The following is a 24,638-nucleotide window of genomic DNA, read 5'->3' on the forward strand; positions in this document are numbered from 1 at the left end:
CTGGGTAGACTATACATTGAGATATGACTGGGTAGACTGTATACATTGAGATATGACTGGGTAGACTGTATACATTGAGATATGACTGGGTAGACTGTATACATTGAGATATGACTGGGTAGACTGGGTAGACTGTATACATTGAGATATGACTGGGTAGACTGTATACATTGAGATATGACTGGGTAGACTGTATACATTGAGATATGACTGGGTAGACTGGGTAGACTGTATACATTGAGATATGACTGGGTAGACTGTATACATTGAGATATGACTGGGTAGACTGTATACATTGAGATATGACTGGGTAGACTGTATACATTGAGATATGACTGGGTAGACTATACATTGAGATAAGACTGGGTAGACTATACATTGAGATATGACTGGGTAGACTGTATACATTGAGATATGCCTGGGTAGACTGTATGCATTGAGATATGACTGGGTAGACTGTATACATTGAGATATGACTGGGTAGACTGTATACATTGAGATATGACTGGGTAGACTGTATACATTGAGATATGACTGGGCAGACCGTATACATTGAGATATGACTGGGTAGACCGTATACATTGAGATATGACTGGGTAGACTGTATACATTGAGATATGACTGGGTAGACTGTATACATTGAGATATGACTGGGTAGACTATACATTGAGATAAGACTGGGTAGACTATACATTGAGATATGACTGGGTAGACTGTATACATTGAGATATGCCTGGGTAGACTGTATGCATTGAGATATGACTGGGTAGACTGTATACATTGAGATATGACTGGGTAGACTGTATACATTGAGATATGACTGGGTAGACTATACATTGAGATATGACTGGGTAGACTGTATACATTGAGATATGACTGGGTAGACTGTATACATTGAGATATGACTGGGTAGACTATACATTGAGATAAGACTGGGTAGACTATACATTGAGATATGACTGGGTAGACTGTATACATTGAGATATGCCTGGGTAGACTGTATGCATTGAGATATGACTGGGTAGACTGTATACATTGAGATATGACTGGGTAGACTGTATACATTGAGATATGACTGGGTAGACTGTATACATTGAGATATGACTGGGCAGACCGTATACATTGAGATATGACTGGGTAGACCGTATACATTGAGATATGACTGGGTAGACTGTATACATTGAGATATGACTGGGTAGACTGTATACATTGAGATATGACTGGGTAGACTATACATTGAGATAAGACTGGGTAGACTATACATTGAGATATGACTGGGTAGACTGTATACATTGAGATATGCCTGGGTAGACTGTATGCATTGAGATATGACTGGGTAGACTGTATACATTGAGATATGACTGGGTAGACTGTATACATTGAGATATGACTGGGTAGACTATACATTGAGATATGACTGGGTAGACTGTATACATTGAGATATGACTGGGTAGACTGTATACATTGAGATATGACTGGGTAGACTGTATACATTGAGATATGACTGGGCAGACCGTATACATTGAGATATGACTGGGTAGACCGTATACATTGAGATATGACTGGGTAGACTGTATACATTGAGATATGACTTGGTAGACTGTATACATTGAGATATGACTGGGTAGACTATACATTGAGATATGACTGGGTAGACTGTATACATTGAGATATGACTGGGTAAACTGTATACATTGAGATATGACTGGGTAGACTGTATACATTGAGATATGACTGGGTAGACTATATACATTGAGATATGACTGGGTAGACTATATACATTGAGATATGACTGGGTAGACTGTATACATTGAGATATGACTGGGTAGACTGTATACATTGAGATATGCCTGGGTAGACTGTATGCATTGAGATATGACTGGGTAGACTGTATGCATTGAGATATGACTGGGTAGACTATACATTGAGATATGACTGGGTAAATTGTATACATTGAGATATGACTGGGTAGACTGTATGCATTGAGATATGACTGGGTAGACTGTATGCATTGAGATATGACTGGGTAGACTATACATTGAGATATGACTGGGTAGACTATACATTGAGATATGACTGGGTAGACTGTATACATTGAGATATGACTGGGTAGACTGTATACATTGAGATATGACTGGGTAGACTGTATACATTGAGATATGACTGGGTAGACTGTATACATTGAGATATGACTGGGTAGACTGGGTAGACTGTATACATTGAGATATGACTGGGTAGACTGTATACATTGAGATATGACTGGGTAGACTGTATACATTGAGATATGACTGGGTAGACTGTATACATTGAGATATGACTGGGTAGACTGTATACATTGAGATATGACTGGGTAGACTGTATACATTGAGATATGACTGGGTAGACTGTATACATTGAGATATGACTGGGTAGAATGTATACATTGAGATATGACTGGGTAGACTGTATACATTGAGATATGACTGGGTAGACAATACATTGAGATATGACTGGGTAGACTATACATTGAGATAAGACAGGGTAGACTATACATTGAGATATGACTGGGTAGACTGTATACATTGAGATATGACTGGGTAGACTGTATACATTGAGATATGAGTGGGTAGACTGTATACATTGAGATATGAGTGGGTAGACTGTATACATTGAGATATGACTGGGTAAATTGTATACATTGAGATATGACTGGGTAGACTGTATGCATTGAGATATGACTGGGTAGACTATACATTGAGATATGACTGGGTAAATTGTATACATTGAGATATGACTGGGTAAATTGTATACATTGAGATATGACTGGGTAGACTGTATGCATTGAGATATGACTGGGTAGACTGTATACATTGAGATATGACTGGGTAGACTGTATACATTGAGATATGACTGGGTAGACTGTATACATTGAGATATGACTGGGTAGACTGTATACATTGAGATATGACTGGGTAGACTGTATACATTGAGATATGACTGGGTAGACTGTATACATTGAGATATGACTGGGTAGACTGTATACATTGAGATATGACTGGGTAGACTGTATACATTGAGATATGACTGGGTAAACTGTATACATTGAGATATGACTGGGTAGACTGTATACATTGAGATATGACTGGGTAGACAATACATTGAGATATGACTGGGTAGACTATACATTGAGATAAGACTGGGTAGACTATACATTGAGATATGACTGGGTAGACTGTATACATTGAGATATGACTGGGTAGACTGTATACATTGAGATATGAGTGGGTAGACTGTATACATTGAGATATGACTGGGTAAACTGTATACATTGAGATATGAGTGGGTAGACTGTATACATTGAGATATGAGTGGGTAGACTGTATACATTGAGATATGAGTGGGTAGACTGTATACATTGAGATATGAGTGGGTAGACTGTATACATTGAGATATGACTGGGTAAACTGTATACATTGAGATATGACTGGGTAGACTATACCGGTACATTGAGATATGACTGGGTAGACTGTATACATTGAGATATGAGTGGGTAGACTGTATACATTGAGATATGACTGGGTAGACTGTATACATTGAGATATGAGTGGGTAGACTGTATACATTGAGATATGACTGGGTAGACTGTAAACATTGAGATATGACTGGGTAGACTGTATACATTGGGATATGACTGGGTAGACTATACATTGGGATATGACTGGGTAGACTATACATTGAGATATGACTGGGTAGACTGTATACATTGAGATATGACTGGGTAGACTGTATACATTGAGATATGACTGGGTAGACTATGCATTGAGATATGACTGGGTAGACTGTATGCATTGAGATATGACTGGGTAGACTGTATACATTGAGATATGACTGGGTAGACTATACATTGAGATATGACTGGGTAGACTGTATACATTGAGATATGACTGGGTAGACTGTATACATTGAGATATGACTTGGTAGACTGTATACATTGAGATATGACTGGGTAGACTGTATACATTGAGATATGACTGGGTAGACTGTATACATTGGGATATGACTGGGTAGACTGTATACATTGAGATATGACTGGGTAGACTGTATACATTGAGATATGACTGGGTAGCCTGTACATTGAGATATGACTGGGTAGACTGTATACATTGAGATATGACTGGGTAGACTGTATACATTGAGATATGAGTGGGTAGACTGTATACATTGAGATATGAGTGGGTAGACTGTATACATTGAGATATGAGTGGGTAGACTGTATACATTGAGATATGACTGGGTAGACTATGCATTGAGATATGACTGGGTAGACTGTATGCATTGAGATATGACTGCGTAGACTGTATACAGTACAATGTGCACACAAGGACCCCATTTTCTCGCCATTGGCGAGACCTTGGCGAGGCCATGGCTTGCCAGTGGCGAGGCCATGGCCTGCCAGTGGCGAGGCCATGGCCTGCCAGTGGCGAGGTCATTGGAAGGCTCGCCGTCTGAAGTGCGGGCCTGAGGTCGTGCTCGGCGCGATCGATCAGACACGGCGCACTTCATAAAACCCGGCGCGATGATGAGCGCGATCGATGTTTTTTTCACCACAACAGAAAACATTACTTCCGCGTATGTACATTGCTATTTACGGGTTTTAATTAAATAATGAATGCACTAAAGCATGCAAATAGCGTGGTTAGTAGTAAATTAAAATTGAAATGTGTGCGTGTTGATTTCGGAATTGTGAGTTTGAACACGGTTTCTGATAAAGTTAACCGTGGATTGAATTGTACTGATGATTCCACTTTCGTGTTCTGCTTGTCGTGTGGATTTCAAAGTGTTGTACAGTTGGTATAATTGGTAAATTAAAACTCAATGACATCCCTATTATACTATTTGTGTGTGATGACATGTTTCGAAGATTTGCGAGTTTGAATTTGATGCGTGAATCAGCCCGAGTTCAACGTAAGTTAACCAATGTCACGTTGAGTCACCCTACGCCCGATCTGTAAAACAGGCTCCATTACGTGACAAACTAATCGTCACAAACCTGTTTACTCGTATACATTCAAACTACATTGTATAACCCACGATCAAGACATGTGTCACGGTCTTAGAGGTAAAGCGCTGCGACAAAGTAATATCATTGTTTTACATGTACACGTGGTACAATCATGTACGCACGATGTACGTTTCCTTCGCAGTTCAGTCAGAGGTCAGTGACAATGGTATAACTGAAACCACGTGGTCAGACACGATACAAGATGTTTTGAATTTCAAAATTCATGTCGAATTATTAAATGGTATCGTGTCACCATTTAATAAAATCGGCAGATTTTTTTTTTTATTTCGTGCAATCTGGCTTTTCTATGAATACGTAAAATCATTACATAATTTGCTGTTGTTCGCTTAGCTCCAATGTTAAGTTTTGCCCTGGTCATCTGAAGGTCGCGAGTTCGAGACCAGACTCTTGTTACACGTTTTTTTCTTTCTTTCGTTTTCCCATTCAACCCTTTTTATATGCATATACAGACTTTATTTTCGTGTTTATGTTTTTTTTTCATGTTTACTCATGTTTAAATAGAGAGAAAAGGGACAGATTTGCGGACCGGCCTTCATGCATAATACCGTGATACACAATGTACATGAGATAGTTTTAGATATACATGTACATGTACCGGTATAGGCCGTCGCACTTGTTTATCGTTGCCGATTTTGATGTAATTTCCAAGATATTAATTGCCAGGGATTCTACATACCGATGATCGCAACATCAGCGGTTAACATATTTTGCGTGGCAATGTTGTCAGCTTATAGCGCCAGTGTTACAGTATGTAAAATCGTTTACTTAGAAATGCTTATGTAGAAAAAAATTGTGTGAAAACGTTTTTTATTTATTATCATCGTCCACAGTGCGAAAACGAAATGAAATCTATGCACCAAGAAAAGAAAAAAAACAATCGTGACACCAAAATAAAGTCACGCTTCTTCCTCCTACTAGAAAATGAAGCATTAAAGTGCATTGGGAACGATGGCAGTCGCATATACCATGGAGGTGAAAACTGTTTTTACCTCCATGAATATTACATGCGTTGTGTGTTTTTACTAATACATGTATGTTTATACACAAGCATACTTTGTAAACGACCAATTTTAATAATGTACCTCAAATTGTTAACGCATGAGAAGCCCACACTGTTCCCATGGGTGTTGGTGATAATTTGTTTCTCCCTTGAATTTTTCAGTGGGAATTTGGTTTCTCGTCGTTAAACTGTTTTATTTCAAATTTCCACACCACCAGCACGTCGAAAAATATCAGTGGCGAGGATAATATCAGGAGTAGATGGGGTTCGAGAAAGTGTCAGTTTCTCGCTCTAGTGTCAATTTCTTTTTTGCAATTCATACAATTCAGTGTAGTACATGTAATACTCTACAAGCAAATCCCCTGTACATTATATTTTGCCCACCAATTCATGTACAGCTCAATAAATTAACTTGCATAAACCATTAATAGAAAATTACTAGTGTATTTTTTTACGAAAGAGATTCCACAGAATTTTACAATTTGTGCCATTACATTGAATATTTATTTTGTTTCCTGGTGCATCTTCGCCAAGGCTCGTTTATTCAGTAATTGCTTCAACTTTACACCAAAAACTGAGCATAATTATCTAGAATGGAAACAAAAATAATTTCATAAACAGCTAAAGTAAATAATGCAAACTGATTTTAAATTGTTATAATCGTCACCGGCACGGGGTCAACCCAGAATATTGGAGCAAAAATATTTCCTGGTCAATTGCGATGTGTTCCAAATAAAAAAAAAATATTTTATTCCCTTCCAAATCAGTGCAACTACTTTAATAATGAGTTATTGTACAAATGTTGATACATTTTGATGAATAGTTAGAGCTACGGCTTCAAGACCGTATCTAGACGATTTTGGCCCCATCGTCAACAAAACATCACCCGTCTCCAGGGCAAGCGACTGGAAAAAGATACCGGTGTTCAGTCGAACCGGTGGAAAAAATCGCCACTCCCAGAATAACTACGCAAAATAACGAGCTAAACTGGAACCAATCAAACTACAATATAAACATAAAAATAAAAGATGACTTTCGCTGCATTTGACAGTGATAGACTTACCGAAAAGCCATGTTTTTCCCGATCGTTTTCATTGCTAACATCGGTATAATCCGCCATTTTACTTGAGTGTGTTTGTGACCTGACTATGATCGTTGACGTCGTCAGGTGCACTATGGAAGGTCGTCTGCGATTTGTTCACTGTGTGGCGATAGTTAAAAAATATACCGAATGACAAGTACGTAACAAAAACATTAAAAAATGCAAAGTAATTAAAAAAATTGTAAAGGTAAAGTAAATGTATAAAATAAAATGCACGCTGTACAATACATCAGGTTTTAAACAGATTGTGGCGATGGTGAGCAGACCGGTCATACGGACCGTGACTGCGACGAGACGCGGACAACAACCACGATCTGTTTGTTGTGGTGATTGTAGCCAAGAAGGAAGAGGAAAGGTTGACAGCCTGAAGAGAGATGATATTAAATTAATGGCTACACTGATTGATCTTCGACTGTCAACTTATGAAACAAGAGTATTTTTTGAAAGCCAAAATGGGCGACTTTTTTTTTATTTAAGACGTATCGGTCAGAGTGTAACGTTGGCGTTTTCGCCACTGTATTTAAATACTGAAACGTCGACTCGATAATTATGCGTGTGCATTGTACACACAAACCAAGCGATCCTTTTCAGAATCACTATACTGTAAAGGGGGGTAATTATTCACTGGGTTTTAATTTGGCTTATTTCGCTGACTGGAAAATGTGCTAAATTAAAACACAGTGAATATGTAAAATTTAGCATAGAACACATTATCTAAATGACGAAACCGTGAATTTAAAACCCACTGAATATGCCTGAAATGGTAAATCAGTGAAATTTAAACCCAGTGAAAATTAGTCATTTTACAGTATCTTTCAGAGAGAGGACTATCCTAAAACAGTTTTTTTTTTTCAGTAATTCAGTAGACATTCAGCATTTGTTATGTTCTACGCTGGTCCTGTATACTAGTAATATTCTCTGTTTTTGCATTCATAGACCCTCATATCGCCCATTTTCAAATGTCGGAAACGGCTGGCGTTTTAAATTTTAAGTGACACTAATCAGTCGCTCAACCAAACAGAAACCCGCAGTCTAGCATTTCGGGAAGTCTCAATCTGTACAAGAACGTTCTAAAATAATAATAATTATTTAAAATTATGTCGACATTCTGTTTATTTTACAATTTGAAACTGTTGTGCCCCTAAACCAACATATATTATGAAATGAAATTTTGATGTATTGATAAGTATTCAATTCCAAAAACAACCAACACGTGATCATGTGTCGCGCCCGGCACGCTGCATCTTCACAGATACACTTTAAACATGCGTCTCATTTCCTCGTGTAATAAACGAATAACACTGATTACTAACATGTGTGCACAAGTACATTCAGTGGACATGGTCAGAGTCACTAAGGTCTCAGGTGTGAGGTGTAATTGTGCGGCGCGCCGATAGGCGCGTCTAGTGACGTACATCAAGCCCATGTAAAACAGAATGACATAACGTACGACGAGCATAACAGTTTATGTACGAACTTGTCAGTAGTTTTGTTTTACTCACATCAGTGTATGAAATTTGTCATAAATTATTGCCATACGACTAGTAATTTTCACAATTTGCGCTATTATATAAAATTTATATTAAATCTGGGATACAACTGTTCACTTAGATGCCGTGCAAGTCCTCCAAATACGCATATTCGATTTCAGGGATCTTTTGTGAACCTGTTTCTCCTTCGTATATTTTGGCTCAATTAGCACAAGCATTATTGCCAACGGCTCGGAGTCAAAATGAATACAGTCTGTGGGGAAAGTTTCGGGTCGTGGAGTGGAGGGGACTAAGACGAGATGTGCCTAGTTTAAGCTCAGACTGGTATTACTAGTCTGAAGTTTAAGTGATTTAATCATGAAAACTAAATAACCAAATACTGTAACAGTCAATATTTGTACGAGTAGAAATTGAAGACCAGCAGAATGTAAAGTAACATACGGCTAGTAATCGTTTCATCTTGTCATGGGAGGAAGGTTCTACCTTCCATGATTTAATCTAAACTGACAAAGATGTCACACATTTCCCGACACATTCCATTATCGAGTGTACACTGCCTTTTATTTTACCAGTAATATATTGAGCAACAAGCAAAAATTACATGTCAATTAATCATTCATTTAAAACTTAGATTACGGCCTCATCTCCCCTTATAGCCATCTGTTCCACCCACATTTACAACTTTAAAATAGACATATATTAAAACCTGTCTTTCTAAATTCGGAAATGAAAAAATAATAAATGCGTATTTTCATTTCACTGTATACAGTTGTATTCAATTACAAATCACGATCAACACTCCCGGCCCTGGTCATGTGATGTGGCGCGCCCGGCACGCTACGTCTTCAAGGGGTGCACAGATACACTTTAAACATGCGTCACATGTCCTCGTGTAATAAACGAATAACACTGATTACTATCATGTGTGCACAAGTACATTCAGTGGACATGGTCAGAGTCACTAAGGTCTCAGGTGTGAGGTGTAAATGTGCGGCGCGCCGATAGGCGCGTCTAGTGACGTACATCCAGCCCATGTAAAACAGAATGACATAACGTACGACGAGCATAAAAGTTTATGTACGAACTTGTCAGTAGTTTTGTTTTACTCACATCAGTGTATGAAATTTGTCATACATTATTACCATATGTCAGGACTAATAATTATCACAATTCGCGCTAAACCAATCAGGGCATTTCTGAGTTTATTTAACTTTAAGGAAATCAGATATATATTAGGGTTTCCATGTTTGTCATTTAGTTATGTGTTTTGATTCAGATTTGTTTCCCAAGTGTCCTTTTACAAATTTTCCAGACACTGTGTGATGGATAATCAAGTACTAGTATACACAAAAATAGTTATGTTTTTTATTCCTGGCCACCGAAAATCTGTATGTTTATACATGTACATTCAGTGGGCAACATCGAAGTCATTGGGGTCCCGGTGTGAGGTGTGGATGTACGGCGTGTCACCACAGACGCCAAGTGATGTATACCAGGTATCATCGCGGAATTCATGTATTTATAATAATTCTAGAAATAGTTTAACATGTTGATTTCATTTTTGTTTTTCATAAAGTGAAAATTTACGTACAATGTAACATAGACGTGTTGATTGGAATGCAATCCACACCAACGCAAATACTATTGCAATATACACGTTTTACTTCATCTTTTATGCCAGGTACTAAACAGTAAATTTTGACTGGAGCAATGAAATCATATAAAATGTCCATATTATATAACATTAATATTAAATCTGAAATACAACATTTCACTTAGATGCCGCGCAAGTCCTCCAAACACGCATATTCGATTTCAGGGATCTTTTGTGAACCTAATTTTCCCTCGTATATTTGTGGCTCAATTAGCACACGCATTATTAGCAAAGGCTTAAAGCTCAAAAATGAATACAGTCTGTGGGGAAAGTTTCGGGTCGTGGAGTGGAGGGGACTAAGACGAGATGTGCCTAGTTTAAGCTCAGACTGGTATTACTAGTCTGAAGTTTAAGTGATTTAATCATGAAAACTAAATAACCAAATACTGTAACAGTCAATATTTGTACGAGTAGAAATTGAAGACCAGCAGAATGTAAAGTAACATACGGCTAGTAATCGTTTCATCTTGTCATGGGAGGAAGGTTCTACCTTCCATGATTTAATCTAAACTGACAAAGATGTCACACATTTCCCGACACATTCCATTATCGAGTGTACACTGCCTTTTATTTTACCAGTAATATATTGAGCAACAAGCAAAAATTACATGTCAATTAATCATTCATTTAAAACTTAGATTACGGCCTCATCTCCCCTTATAGCCATCTGTTCCACCCACATTTACAACTTTAAAATAGACATATATTAAAACCTGTCTTTCTAAATTCGGAAATGAAAAAATAATAAATGCGTATTTTCATTTCACTGTATACAGTTGTATTCAATTACAAATCACGATCAACACTCCCGGCCCTGGTCATGTGATGTGGCGCGCCCGGCACGCTACGTCTTCAAGGGGTGCACAGATACACTTTAAACATGCGTCACATGTCCTCGTGTAATAAACGAATAACACTGATTACTATCATGTGTGCACAAGTACATTCAGTGGACATGGTCAGAGTCACTAAGGTCTCAGGTGTGAGGTGTAAATGTGCGGCGCGCCGATAGGCGCGTCTAGTGACGTACATCCAGCCCATGTAAAACAGAATGACATAACGTACGACGAGCATAACAGTTTATGTACGAACTTGTCAGTAGTTTTGTTTTACTCACATCAGTGTATGAAATTTGTCATACATTATTACCATATGTCAGGACTAATAATTATCACAATTCGCGCTAAACCAATCAGGGCATTTCTGAGTTTATTTAACTTTAAGGAAATCAGATATATATTAGGGTTTCCATGTTTGTCATTTAGTTATGTGTTTTGATTCAGATTTGTTTCCCAAGTGTCCTTTTACAAATTTTCCAGACACTGTGTGATGGATAATCAAGTACTAGTATACACAAAAATAGTTATGTTTTTTATTCCTGGCCACCGAAAATCTATATGTTTATACATGTACATTCAGTGGGCAACATCGAAGTCATTGGGGTCCCGGTGTGAGGTGTGGATGTACGGCGTGTCACCACAGACGCCAAGTGATGTATACCAGGTATCATCGCGGAATTCATGTATTTATAATAATTCTAGAAATAGTTTAACATGTTGATTTCATTTTTGTTTTTCATAAAGTGAAAATTTACGTACAATGTAACATAGACGTGTTGATTGGAATGCAATCCACACCAACGCAAATACTATTGCAATATACACGTTTTACTTCATCTTTTATGCCAGGTACTAAACAGTAAATTTTGACTGGAGCAATGAAATCATATAAAATGTCCATATTATATAACATTAATATTAAATCTGAAATACAACATTTCACTTAGATGCCGCGCAAGTCCTCCAAACACGCATATTCGATTTCAGGGATCTTTTGTGAACCTAATTTTCCCTCGTATATTTGTGGCTCAATTAGCACACGCATTATTAGCAAAGGCTTAAAGCTCAAAAATGAATACAGTCTGTGGGGAAAGTTTCGGATCGTGGAGTGGAGGGGACTAAGACGAGATGTGCCTAGTTTAAGCTCAGACTGGTATTACTAGTCTGAAGTTTAAGTGATTTAATCATGAAAACTAAATAACCAAATACTGTAACAGTCAATATTTGTACGAGTAGAAATTGAAGACCAGCAGAATGTAAAGTAACATACGGCTAGTAATCGTTTCATCTTGTCATGGGAGGAAGGTTCTACCTTCCATGATTTAATCTAAACTGACAAAGATGTCACACATTTCCCGACACATTCCATTATCGAGTGTACACTGCCTTTTATTTTACCAGTAATATATTGAGCAACAAGCAAAAATTACATGTCAATTAATCATTCATTTAAAACTTAAAATTATGGCCTCCTCATCTCCCCTTATAGCCATCCGTTCCACCCACATTTACAACTTTAAAATAGACATATTAAAACATGTCTTTCTAAATTCGGAAATGAAAAAATAAAAATAAATGCGTATTTACATTGTAACTATATACAGTTATTTTTATAGCTTAGCGCATACCCCTTTATATAATAATAATCACGAAAATTTACATGAGTCAACAAATAACGAAAGTCACAGTAACGAAAGTCAATTCCGATAATTTACACGAGTCGAATACGATAATTTACGCGAGTCAATCAGTAGGTGGGATCGTGGAAGGTACTAACGTTAGTACCTTCCGTGGAAGGTACTAACGTTAGTACCTTCCATGGTGGGATGATGTAAAAGAGTTACATTCCAGTAGCCTGTCCGTCTTTTGCAATAACTATTGGCATTACGTTAAATAGGTGATCTATGTACCGATTACATAGTTCTGGTGTCACCGTCCCCCAAAACTGGTATATACCGTCGACAAGTTGCTCCTTAGTTCTTGGCTTGACGTATTTGTGAATATGTTTCTTCATTGCCGACCACATATTTTCAATTGGATTTAGGTCTGGCGACTCGGGGGGAGTTGGCCACCAATTGACATTGTTCTCCGTCATCCATTCTCTTGTTGATCGTGATGTGTGTTTGCTGTCGTTGTCTTGTTGAAATCTATGCGTGAAGCGGTTTTCAATCACCGGTAACAAATGTCGGCGGAGTATTGTCTGGTAGCCTTCACTGTTCATGATACCGTTAAACACGGCCACTTCTGTCGGTCCTTCACGTGAAATTCCCGCCCAAATCATGACCTGCAAGGCAAAGAACAGAATAAACATTGTAAATGTTATTGTTATTAACAATGCAACAATGGTTAAACTAATTGTAGTTATCATAACGCATTACAATTGTATCTACATTACATTCTTTATAGAACAATCCCGACTGTGGTTTTAGATACAATAAAAGCAGTCTTAAAATAATCAGTGGTCTTTCACTGAATAATCGTAATGTCACATGTTTATGAATCAGAGAAAATAGCTAAATTACATCCCAGTTGAGGGTTTATAATGATATAACCCAATGATGATTTACTTACACTAAGTGGAAACTTTGGCTTGCTCCGATAAGGCATTGGTTCGCCTTTCTTTCTCATCGTTCTATCCATGCTCCATTTCAGCTCTACTTTTGATTCATCGGTAAAGATGACATCGTTGAAACGTTCGTTGGAGTACAACATATGTGCAGCCCATCGAACGCGTTTCGGTTTGTTAACATCTTTAACCAAGTGGCAATACCGCTGCTTGTATTTTACCCATTGAAGTTTTTGACGTTCACGATTTATGGTAGACGTGGAAACCTCAATGTTGAAATTAATATGAAACTCGTATTGTAGTTCACGGCTAGTCAGTTCATTGTTGTCACGCATGCGATCGTCGATGTACTGTCTATGAAAATCATTCAATATGCTGGAGCGCGCACTAACACGAGGTTGGTCGTACATCGAGTTGGTCTTCTTATAACGTCCAATAAATTTTGATATGGCCTTACGTGTTACCAAATATCCCTCCTCAGCAAGTTGTCTGCGGATCGCTACTGGTCCTTTACCTGCTTCGTTGAGGATTATAATTCGTTGCCGAACATAGACAGTGAGCCTGGTCAGTTTACTTGGGGCCATCGTACCATTCAGCTCCATGGTCGTATCTATAAATACACTAAAAAAAAGTCGTGAGTAGAAACACTGTCAACCTGAAAGTTGGAATCAATCGATATATACTCACAGCTATTCAGTAAATAGAGAATAAAATATATAAATGTTAATCGACAATTCAATGTTGTAATTTGTTGATAAATCTCTGCGTGTAGTGCAAGGCTAGCAAAGTCGTGACTGGCAAGACAGACACAGGGTACAAACGGATTCAATCATCTGTATATATATATATTTGGGAGATTCCATTAAGCTGAGTGGGATGGGGGGGGGGGTTGTAAATTGTAGAGGGAAATAAGTGTGGGGTGAAATTGCATTCATGTGGTATTATACGAATAAAAAGCTTACCTTCATAAATACGCTACAGGATTAACTTCTGTGACCTCAAAGTATTGGTAAACCAGAGAAAGTGTTGCTTTTTTCGCACTGTTACGTGCAGTTATGGCATATGCTCAAAATAGCTACATTACACCACAGTCCGAAGTGTTGCTACAGGAAAAGCAATTGCGACCAACGTAGTTGTATCATAAGTGAAACAGTGTCTCGTTTTACATTTTTCTTGCGGTCACAGTAATGCAGAGATTTACGTTGTTTTTCTGCCTGTTTAAACTGTGCATCAAACTTGAGATTCTCCAAAATGTACCGATGTCATAAGAACTGTTACAATCACGGCTGAAGGCGAGAGAATAACGTATCTTGGAAGCTTATATGCGCGTAATGGGGTTCCGTCTTTTGAGCAAAGTGTCTGGAGTATATATTTTCGTTTTTGGCGGTCGTGAAAAGGGGTAGTGGTCTAGGCATTTTGGTGCACATCTAGAAGTACTCCTCTCCACCCCCTTTTCATTTGCTCATATGGATAAGATCGTCTTTACCGAGACGATTAATGTATTGTTTATCTGTCTATTACTAGTACTAATAATAGGGGTTGGTTATTCAACACAAATGTTTATTTACATACACTTACACGTAACCATGTTGTTTATTTATTTGTTGACACATGAAATTAAAGGAATTTGTGATGTGTAATCTTTAAATTCCAAGGGACACGCACATTTCGTCTCCTTCTTTGGTACAGGCATGGAACTATAATCCCCAGGAAAAACAACAAAACTAAGAGGATTAAAAAAACCTTTGTCTTAGTTTATCTTACAGTGCTTTCGCTTTTGTTTCCACAGCATTAGTCATACTCCATGTTAGTTGCCGCCGATACGCCCGTATCAACCGCTTTGCTGGAAACGGAAAACTTGAAAAAAATATTTCATATCTGCGCAGTAAAATATTTCGTTCACTACGCATGCGAAAACAAGTCGGTCTGCAGGGTGACCTTCAGTGTACCGGAAATCCTGCAACGGGTCGGAGTTTTAGCGAGTTTTCATGATTTTCAATGTCGTTTTTAGATTATTTCTTGTTTTTTTCAACCCTCGAAAAAATAAGGTTGCGAAAGTTTGCGAAACATGGGGTTTGGTATGCTGTTTGTTGTCGAGATATCCCGACATATTCCGTGTTTCCCTTCGATCGCCAGAAGTGGCAATGTGTTTTGTTCCCGTTGAATATCGCTCATTTATCAGTGTTTTTGTCTTGGTGCCATTGTTTTTTAATGCTATAACCGAAACAACTCGATCACGTGATCCCCGAAGTCGCCCGATTGACTCCGAAAATGACCGATAGTCGGAGATAAAAGTTTATTTGCGTAAATCGGCTTATTTTTTAATGCAACGAAATAAACAGTCAAAATAAACATTCGTCATCGCGGCAACTACCATAGTTCAAAGGAAACGAAGTGGTTGTTCTTCCTGGGGTTTATAGTTTCATGGTACAGGCATGGTAGTACCTTCCTTGATACAGGGAATATTTGCACATTTATAAGCGTTTATGAAATAATAGTACATACTCATGTACAGTACAGAGTTAAACGGCTCCACTCTTCCCGGGATTCCACAATTGCATCATGGGAAATTAGTACATATCAATTACATCAATAGCACCATGCCTACTTAAACACACATGGAGATTAAACAAGAAGCTCGGGATTAACACATATATTTTGTATAAACCCATGTCATTTTGAGCACTGTTTGAAAAGTGCTTTCATGTCGTTAGTCTATAGTCTTTGATCTAGCTCGAAGTGTTTGTAAGTTCCTGTCAATCTAAAAAATGTACTTGTCACATGCACTATTACAGATGATTTATTTACAGACGCATTTACGTGACTGGATTGTTTATTTATTTGTTAACACAAGAAACAATAGGAATTTGCAGTGAGTTACTGTAGTTGTGCCATCTTTTTGAAATTTGGAGGTGGGAGGTGGTGTCCATAATACATTGCTGATACAAGTCACCTTAACGTAAAATTGCCTTTCGCGTACCGAGCCTCATCACGGAGCTAAAAAAGAATCTTTTTTAGCTCCATGGTCTCACTAACCATGGATGTACTAAGTACTTAGTACATCCATGCACTAACTTAGTTTCGGGACCAATTAACTAACCGAAATTTTGCTATATTTAGATATTCTTCTAAAACTCCTTGTATAAATATTAATATTCTTGCCGCAGGCGTTTCGGTCATGTATCTTTTTTTCAGGGCGGGTTTTCTAGTATTTTTGTCTCGTTCGCTTGGAAAGGGGTCTTGCACATGTAACAGATAAGAAAATAAATATATATGGTTAAATATATATCTTATACACCGACGATTAACAGAAAAGATAATACAAGGAATTTATTAATCATGGCGAAGTCGTATATCCGTGTTTCCAGATGGGATATACTTCAATATAATAATTGTACCGAGTACTTAAAGTACTCCATGTTATAGCCTATGTTGGCATCACCGACATATAAACACGAAAGGTGTCCTCGTCTCTGACGTCAAACTGACATTGATTTGAACATGCCAACGCGTGATTTGATCCCACCTGCATCGTGTGTGAAATTTGGCCAGTACTCCGACCTATACCTGTCTAAACACCTCAGCTATTTCATACATTTCCGTGCATCGATATGGTTATATTTTACTCGCATGATAAACACACAGTGAGTTCGTCGTTCTTGTGTGGAAGGTAAAATCGTGGACGTACTAACAGTAGTACATCCATGGTACGTCCATGGTGAAATTAAAACAATTGTTTTACATTGGAAAAGTCTCCTAAACAACCATAATTAATAAATAACGTCGTACTTGTAAAGTACAAGCTGGGGTACAAGTTATTAGTAAATACATGAAACTCACCATAAGATACGAGTTATTTGTTAATAAACGTAAATATAATTTAACAATACAAACACGTACCGGTAGTGTATATTCTCACACCACTCATACAATGTATGAACAAAATACCTGTATACTAGTACTGACATGGTGACGAATTTCGGTGCCTATTGCATTCTATGTCTTTTTTTAATTCAAAAATACTAGGAGTCGGAAAGACCTTGGTTAATGTTTTGGGGGTTGCGATTTTATGTTGACGCCGAGCGTAAATGTGAACACGCACCATATCAACCCTTTTGACCTCCTGTGCATAACCATTGATGTAAATGATGCCAGCTATATTTACGTCTTTGCACACTTTAGTGCCATAAAAAACGTATCTTTTCGCATACGACTAGGATATTTTAATATACTGTAATGATGATTGTTATAACGCATGCAAATAGTTATAATTTCGAGTTTTGTGGGACATGCATGATTAGTTTTATCACAGTCTCTAATAGAGGGAATGTGGTTGTATTCAGTACATATGACTAGGGACGGCGACTCTGACAGTAATAAGAGTAATAAGAAACAATTATGTATCAGTCAAACTACTAGTATACGATGAAGACAAATTGAATATTTTTAGGTTAAAGTATTTTAACACAGTTGTTAAACCGCTGCGAATACATTCGTGGAACCATGGATGTACATCCATGGTGAAACATAATCTGCCTGGGTGGACACACAGGTTTCCTCGCTGTCATAATTCAACCACATTATGGCAATTTAATTTGATTTTGGAAAATCTTTGGCACCCTGTTCCGAACATAATAATAGCAACTAATTAATTATGCGGTCAATTTTTTGCACAACCGCATTTTTTTCTCAGACAACCAATTGAGTTGTCAAAGTTTTATAGGAGCCCTACAGCCCGAGCCAGCAAAATGGCCGTGTATACGCGTTCGGCTCGAATTAAACTCTCAGGGTTCAGCTCTGATTAGGCCATGGTCGTGTAAAGGCATCGGGCTGAATCACGTCGCAGCACGCCCCAGCAATGACGCGTATGTTGCTACACTATATGGACAAATATAGATGATCGTTGAGATATAATAATTAATTCCCTTTATCATTGTTCTCTTCTTTGAGCGCACCTGTTCCTCAAGAAGAGCATACGGTACTCATTTCGTCCCACTCGCTTCCGCTTGTCAAGCGCTTTTGCTTGTTGAATTCGACCGAAAAATTTCCAACCCGGAAATATCGCCGCTGCCCACTAGCTGGCTTGCATTCACAATTCAGAATATGGAAAATGTTCTGAGGTTCACAAAGATTTATAGTTGTCTTTCTGGTTTTCATAGACGTCATAAGTTCAAATACTTGTTGTTTTTAATTATCTATAATTATATGCACACGATCCAACCCCTTGACTTAGATTTGACTGGGATTGAATATTTTATTTTGAACAGTATTTTGACGTGACATACTGCCACAAAAATGCATTTCAACACAAATACGGTATGATTGTCTTATTCGCAATGTACATCGATGTTATTTCCGGGTTTCATTATCGGATTGTTTAGTCTTCGCGGGTGTTCACGATTTGTATAATTGTTGTTGTTTTCCCACATAACAAGGCAAGGACAATGGAGCTAAATTAAGAGTTCCATGCATCGCGGTTTTAGTAGCCGTGCATACATGGAATGAGTGAAAAAACAATTCGAAGAGCATCGGGGAATATATTGATAATCATTCTTACCAATCGCTAGTTTTATTTTAAATTATTGGAACCCGTAAAATTCATGAGTTTTTCTACATTCGTTGCACATCCGTGCTAAAAATAGTTGAAAATGTAGGTGTGGTTCTCTCGCAGTCCTGTAGATAATCTGAACAAATAAGGTTCCGTGACCAAGGTCGTGTTGATCAGGTGACTTTAAGCCGATCGATGACGTTGTAAAAACGCGTATTGAAAGGTTGGCCTACCAACAAAACCCGGCGTCGATTCACATAGAGAGGCTTCAAAATTATTCACTCGAGAAACATTGACATATTCTGACAAATGGGTAGGATTTGATCTCAGTTCAAAAAGAAAAATCAGGTACATGAGTGCACACGGAATCAGTTTTCTTTGCAAGTTGGGAAAAACAGGGTAAATCAGACTGTGGCTCTTATATAGGTTGATCGTATATTGGGTAGATTGTAGCATGGAACTACTGTAAAGGGGGTAATTATTCACTGGGTTTTAATTTAGCTTATTTCGCTGACTGGAAAAATGCGCTAAATTAAAACACAGTGAATATGTAAAATTTAGCATAGAACACATTATCTAAATGACGAAACCGTGAATTTAAAACCCACTGAATATGCCTGAAATGGTAAATCAGTGAAATTTAAACCCAGTGAAAATTATTCATTTTACAGTATAAACCATAGTTCCATGGTTGTAGGAAAAAGTGTTTAACACAGGGTATACGGTTTGACTGCTCACTAAGTTTATAATAAACATCCATAAACAATGTTGGTTAAACAATGGCTCCATGGTTAATGTAAAATGAAAGAATGAATTCACGACACAGGCTAGGTGGATGATTTCAGTACCGAAGGTCTTTTGTTAATCATGATTATCAAAATGTCCATCGACCGGCCACCACATATTTACGGCTACTATAGTACAACTAAATTTGACAATTTTCTTTTTTTTTTCAAGCCCAATAAAATGTTTTATATACAATGTACGTCAAGCTTTGTTCAATTTGTTCATGGCATGTGGCCCGTTTTTACTCAAAAATATTTATTTGTGAGAACATATTTACAGTACATATAGATCGACCCCAGAGACTATTGTGACTTAATTTTAAACATTTTACCAAACCGACGTTATTTTAGAATAAAACCACATCAATATTTTGCTCGTCTCTCTGTACAAAGGAGTTGCCTTTTTCCCACTCCATCAGCATGTTTTGAAACACAGTCAATTCACATTACGCATGCTAATTTCAAGGAGACTATTTTTTTCCATGAAACCGTTTCTCTCTCTCCAGTCACACTTTAATTCAATTCACCATTTAATTCACTAAAACAAGCACCCAAATCGCGTAACAAGAGGTCGCAGTTTGAGTTGCGACCGCGAACGACAAAAATGTCATAGATTTGAACTCTCGTTCAGAAACAGTTAATGTTACCTCATTAGCGAGCGATTAAAATGAGGTCGTTTTCCGGTCGGAAAAGACTGTGCCGTCGGAAATTAAGCGATAACTGGTCGATTAAAAAGCGATAAAAAAAAGGGGGGTGAAATGAGTACTAGTACTGTATTCTGATAAGATACAGATACTCTCACTATAACATCGACTTTGGTCGTTCGAATCGCCACCTTGATACATGTATAACATGAACAAACTTATAGTACATGTATGTATGCTCTAAATCAGGGAGCTGTCTAAATTCAGTAATTTTTTGAGAAGAATGTCGGAATCCGACTACACCAAAATGATTCAGTTATTTCTAATCAACGGTTCTTCAAAATTTAAGGCATCAATATTAAAAAAAACTGAACACTCGTTTTCTTCCGGCGATACTCGACGACCATCTTGGTTCGTGGGCGGATAGGGGCAAAACTAATGGTAAAATAATCGCCTGAAATGAACCTTTTAATGCTGCTTCTACACAAAATAATCTGTACTGGGGAACAATAAAAATATTTAACAACAAAAATATGACGACTGTAATCGTTTTAGATATAGGAACGCATTTTCACAGGGTGAAAATTTTTTGTACAGTGTCACCATAACACGTCACCCTGCAATGAACTGTGGCGGTCTGAAATTAAAATCCTGATTTTTTTTTATGTCAATTAAATGAACATATTTTTTGAAGTACACGTGCATTATCAGGAAGCTTTTGCAAACAAAAATACACACGCAACTCGGAATAATTTCGAAATAAGCTGTATAAAATGACAGAAAATCACAAGCGCAGAACGCAAGACAGTGTAGATCTAGGAAGATCCCAAGATGCTATGACGTCATCAGTTTTCCTGCATAAGCATAACGCACAGTGTTACCAGCGATCGGGGTATTGACACCATAGACTCCTTTGTAAGATGTCACCACGCTTAGTAACCGTGATGTCACGTTTGTCGGATTTTTAGCTTTGACATCACACTATCTATTTTTCCTACATGTTTGCGTGCATTGTATCCATTACCACCCATTTCAATGGGTGATAAGTGATTAAATAAATAAATATCAATCACCTACCATCCATCAAATGTTAAGCCAATGCAAAATAGAGGATATTAACGAAATTGTGTGACGTGATTGGCTCCCGCAGAGCCGACGGAATATATATATTTCAGCAGTCTCAGCTCAAACCTATCATTCTTATAAATTCCAGTATATTCATAAGATGCCTTCGTTCCGTGAATTCAGCAGAGGTGAGTTTGTGTCAAACTTTGCATTTGTTAAGTAATTGCTCTAATTTAAGATATCTGATTTAATGTAGTACATGTACGCGTTGTAAAACTCTACCATGACAACATACTTTGCTGACAGATTTTGTCTCAAATAATTTTACAGAACCCAACTTTGTGTTATTAATCTTCGAGGAAGACAACAAAACCTTAGTTTGCGACAAGAAAAAAATTGTTACCGGATTTCCAGTGGAGGGAACAAAAGTGCAGGCCAGGTTTATTGGCAAAACACTTTATGATGCCACCGTAATTAAAACTTCTGGTAAGATTTTTTTTCTCATTACACTTTATAATACATGTACCTATCGATGATTCGTTTTTTTATTTTCATCGGTATCAAAACGACATCAAATTCAGTTACTAGATGACAAGCTAAAATAGCAACAATTACACAAGTGATCATCCGTGCAGTTATTCGCTACGTGGTATATATCAAAGAGTAACATAATTATTCTAAATTCATTGCAGACGATAAGAAGATTCTCCTGGAAGAGGAAAGAAAATACAATGAACGGCGTGCGGGTGAAGAAACCGCACCAACAGCAAAAAAACGTAAACAGGCCAGCCACAACCATGATGCAAGCCAACCCAGAAAACGTAAAGAGAAAAACAATGGCAAACAACCGAAAAAAAGAGGACGTCCACAAACAAAAAACGTCGATTCCGAAAATGTAATTATAGTTAACATATTATTTTCACTTTAATTTTTTCGATTGATTGTCGTGCGATTTACACACCATGATGTTACGTTCCCGGTGTTACAGTGGTGCGAGATTCGATTGATCACGTGATTCAAAAACTTCAAAGGCAGGCGTTGACACATCCGGTGCTTAGCTAAACCATGGAACTGTTAGTACCTTCCATGCTTAAACGATATGCACCTTGTTTGATTGGAGCTCGATTACCGGTAACCGTAATTGGAAGGATGGTCATTTGACATGCTGTAAAAATAGTATATCTATGTTTAAAAGATTTGTCAACTGGAGGGGATTGTAGACCCAATTATAGGGCCTTATTTTGGCCTAAGATAATATGAACAAATTTGTTAATTTTGTACGACTAATAATTACACTCGTACATGTATAATACCACTTATAATATGACACTTGATTTTATTTATTTTTTAGTCTAAACGTGTTTGTTAACTCATGCACAATAGTGTAAACAAGTGTTTACAACCCGGTCACATGTATGTACTTGAATCTGACATCGTAGTGAAACTATTGTACTAAGATTTCAATTTCATTTTCTTTTCTGTAGGGTTTAGCTTTTAATCATAGAAGCGACAACTTTGAAAGCTTCAACAACCCGATGGCTCAATACCAGTCAACACACATACACGTAACACGCAAGTCCCGCCATCAGGTTACCGAAGAAGAAGCAGAAAAAATTAAAAAAACAGTGGAGAGTGATGGGCAATTCGCAGAATGGAATGTAGGCAGGCAGACAGCAACAGACGCTGCTACAACTGTTACTAATAGTGCACCATTACAGACAACTGCAGCAGCTATTACTGCCACCACTACGGCGACACTGACACCAATACCGACGTCACCACCGCTACCAACGATATCAACATCGACAGCAATGTCAATATCATCATCATCATCGTCATCATCATATTCAAATACTAGTAGTAATGAAGATGATGATGATGATGATGATGATAATGATGAAAGACGCATATACGTACCAACATCGACACCACGACCAACATCGCGTTTCATGACAATTACTTCTTTATCTTCTTCGACACTTTCATCCCCAAGATCACCAACACCGCCATCAACACCACACAATTCATCACCAACGCCAAACTCGCCCAGACCATCGACATCACGACACACTCTGACGCCACGAATTATAACACAATCACCAACGCAACTTACACCACCAAGACCATCCACATCACGACGCACTCTCACGCTACCAACACCAATACAGCCATCCACATCAGGACACACTTCTACGCTACCACTACCAATACAGCCATCAACACAACGTACACCACCTATACCGTCGACATCAAGAAACACTTTGACGCCACCAATAACACAACCATCAACGCAACATATATCACCAAGACCATCCGCATCACGACGCACTCTCGACGCACGTACATCACCCAGATTATCAACATCACTAAACACAACACACGCATTAATCAGCCCTCACCGTCGGTTGGCGTCCCCCTCACCACACACAAGCACACACAAGCAATCATTCGACATGGAACAGCGACTGACAAAACATATACAGGACCAGGAACAACGACTAACAAAAACTATACAGGACCAGGAACAACGATTAACAAAAACTATACAGGACCATGAACAACGACTTAATAGACGACTCGGTGGTATAACAGACCGATTAGACCAAATTACACAGCACATTCGACGACTGGAACGAAGGGAGAATGATGACATATGCAACTTGACAGACGAACAACGTGAACACCGAGACGACACGTACACATTCACAGACACGGAAACAGACACACCAATTACACAACTTGACCCACCCTCAGACACGAGCACAAACAGCGACCGTTCAACTGACAATCAGACAGGGCCTGCCAGATACCATTCTGCAGATGAACTGGAAACTATCTTCAGAACATCAACAGACGTGGGACACTTTGCCAAACTTTTGGTAT

At 38.0% G+C, this 24,638-nt stretch overlaps 1 protein-coding gene and 1 long non-coding RNA gene across 4 annotated transcripts in view; both read right to left on the minus strand.

The window, feature by feature from the left end:
* The window catches only part of LOC102801849 (Golgi apparatus protein 1-like), a 171,349-nt gene that overhangs the window by 114,318 nt on the left and 32,393 nt on the right, over positions 1-24,638 (minus strand). The window lies entirely within an intron of this gene.
* LOC146741483 (uncharacterized) lies at positions 6,536-7,252 on the minus strand. The gene is made up of 2 exons (XR_014929765.1): positions 7,126-7,252; positions 6,536-6,650 (listed from the first exon to the last, which is right to left on the minus strand). It is a non-coding gene; the product is annotated as an uncharacterized LOC146741483 (long non-coding RNA).

This window comes from Saccoglossus kowalevskii, chromosome 6 (genome assembly GCF_978046115.1).
Source record: "Saccoglossus kowalevskii chromosome 6, keSacKowa6.1, whole genome shotgun sequence".
Lineage (NCBI taxonomy): Eukaryota > Metazoa > Hemichordata > Enteropneusta > Harrimaniidae > Saccoglossus > Saccoglossus kowalevskii.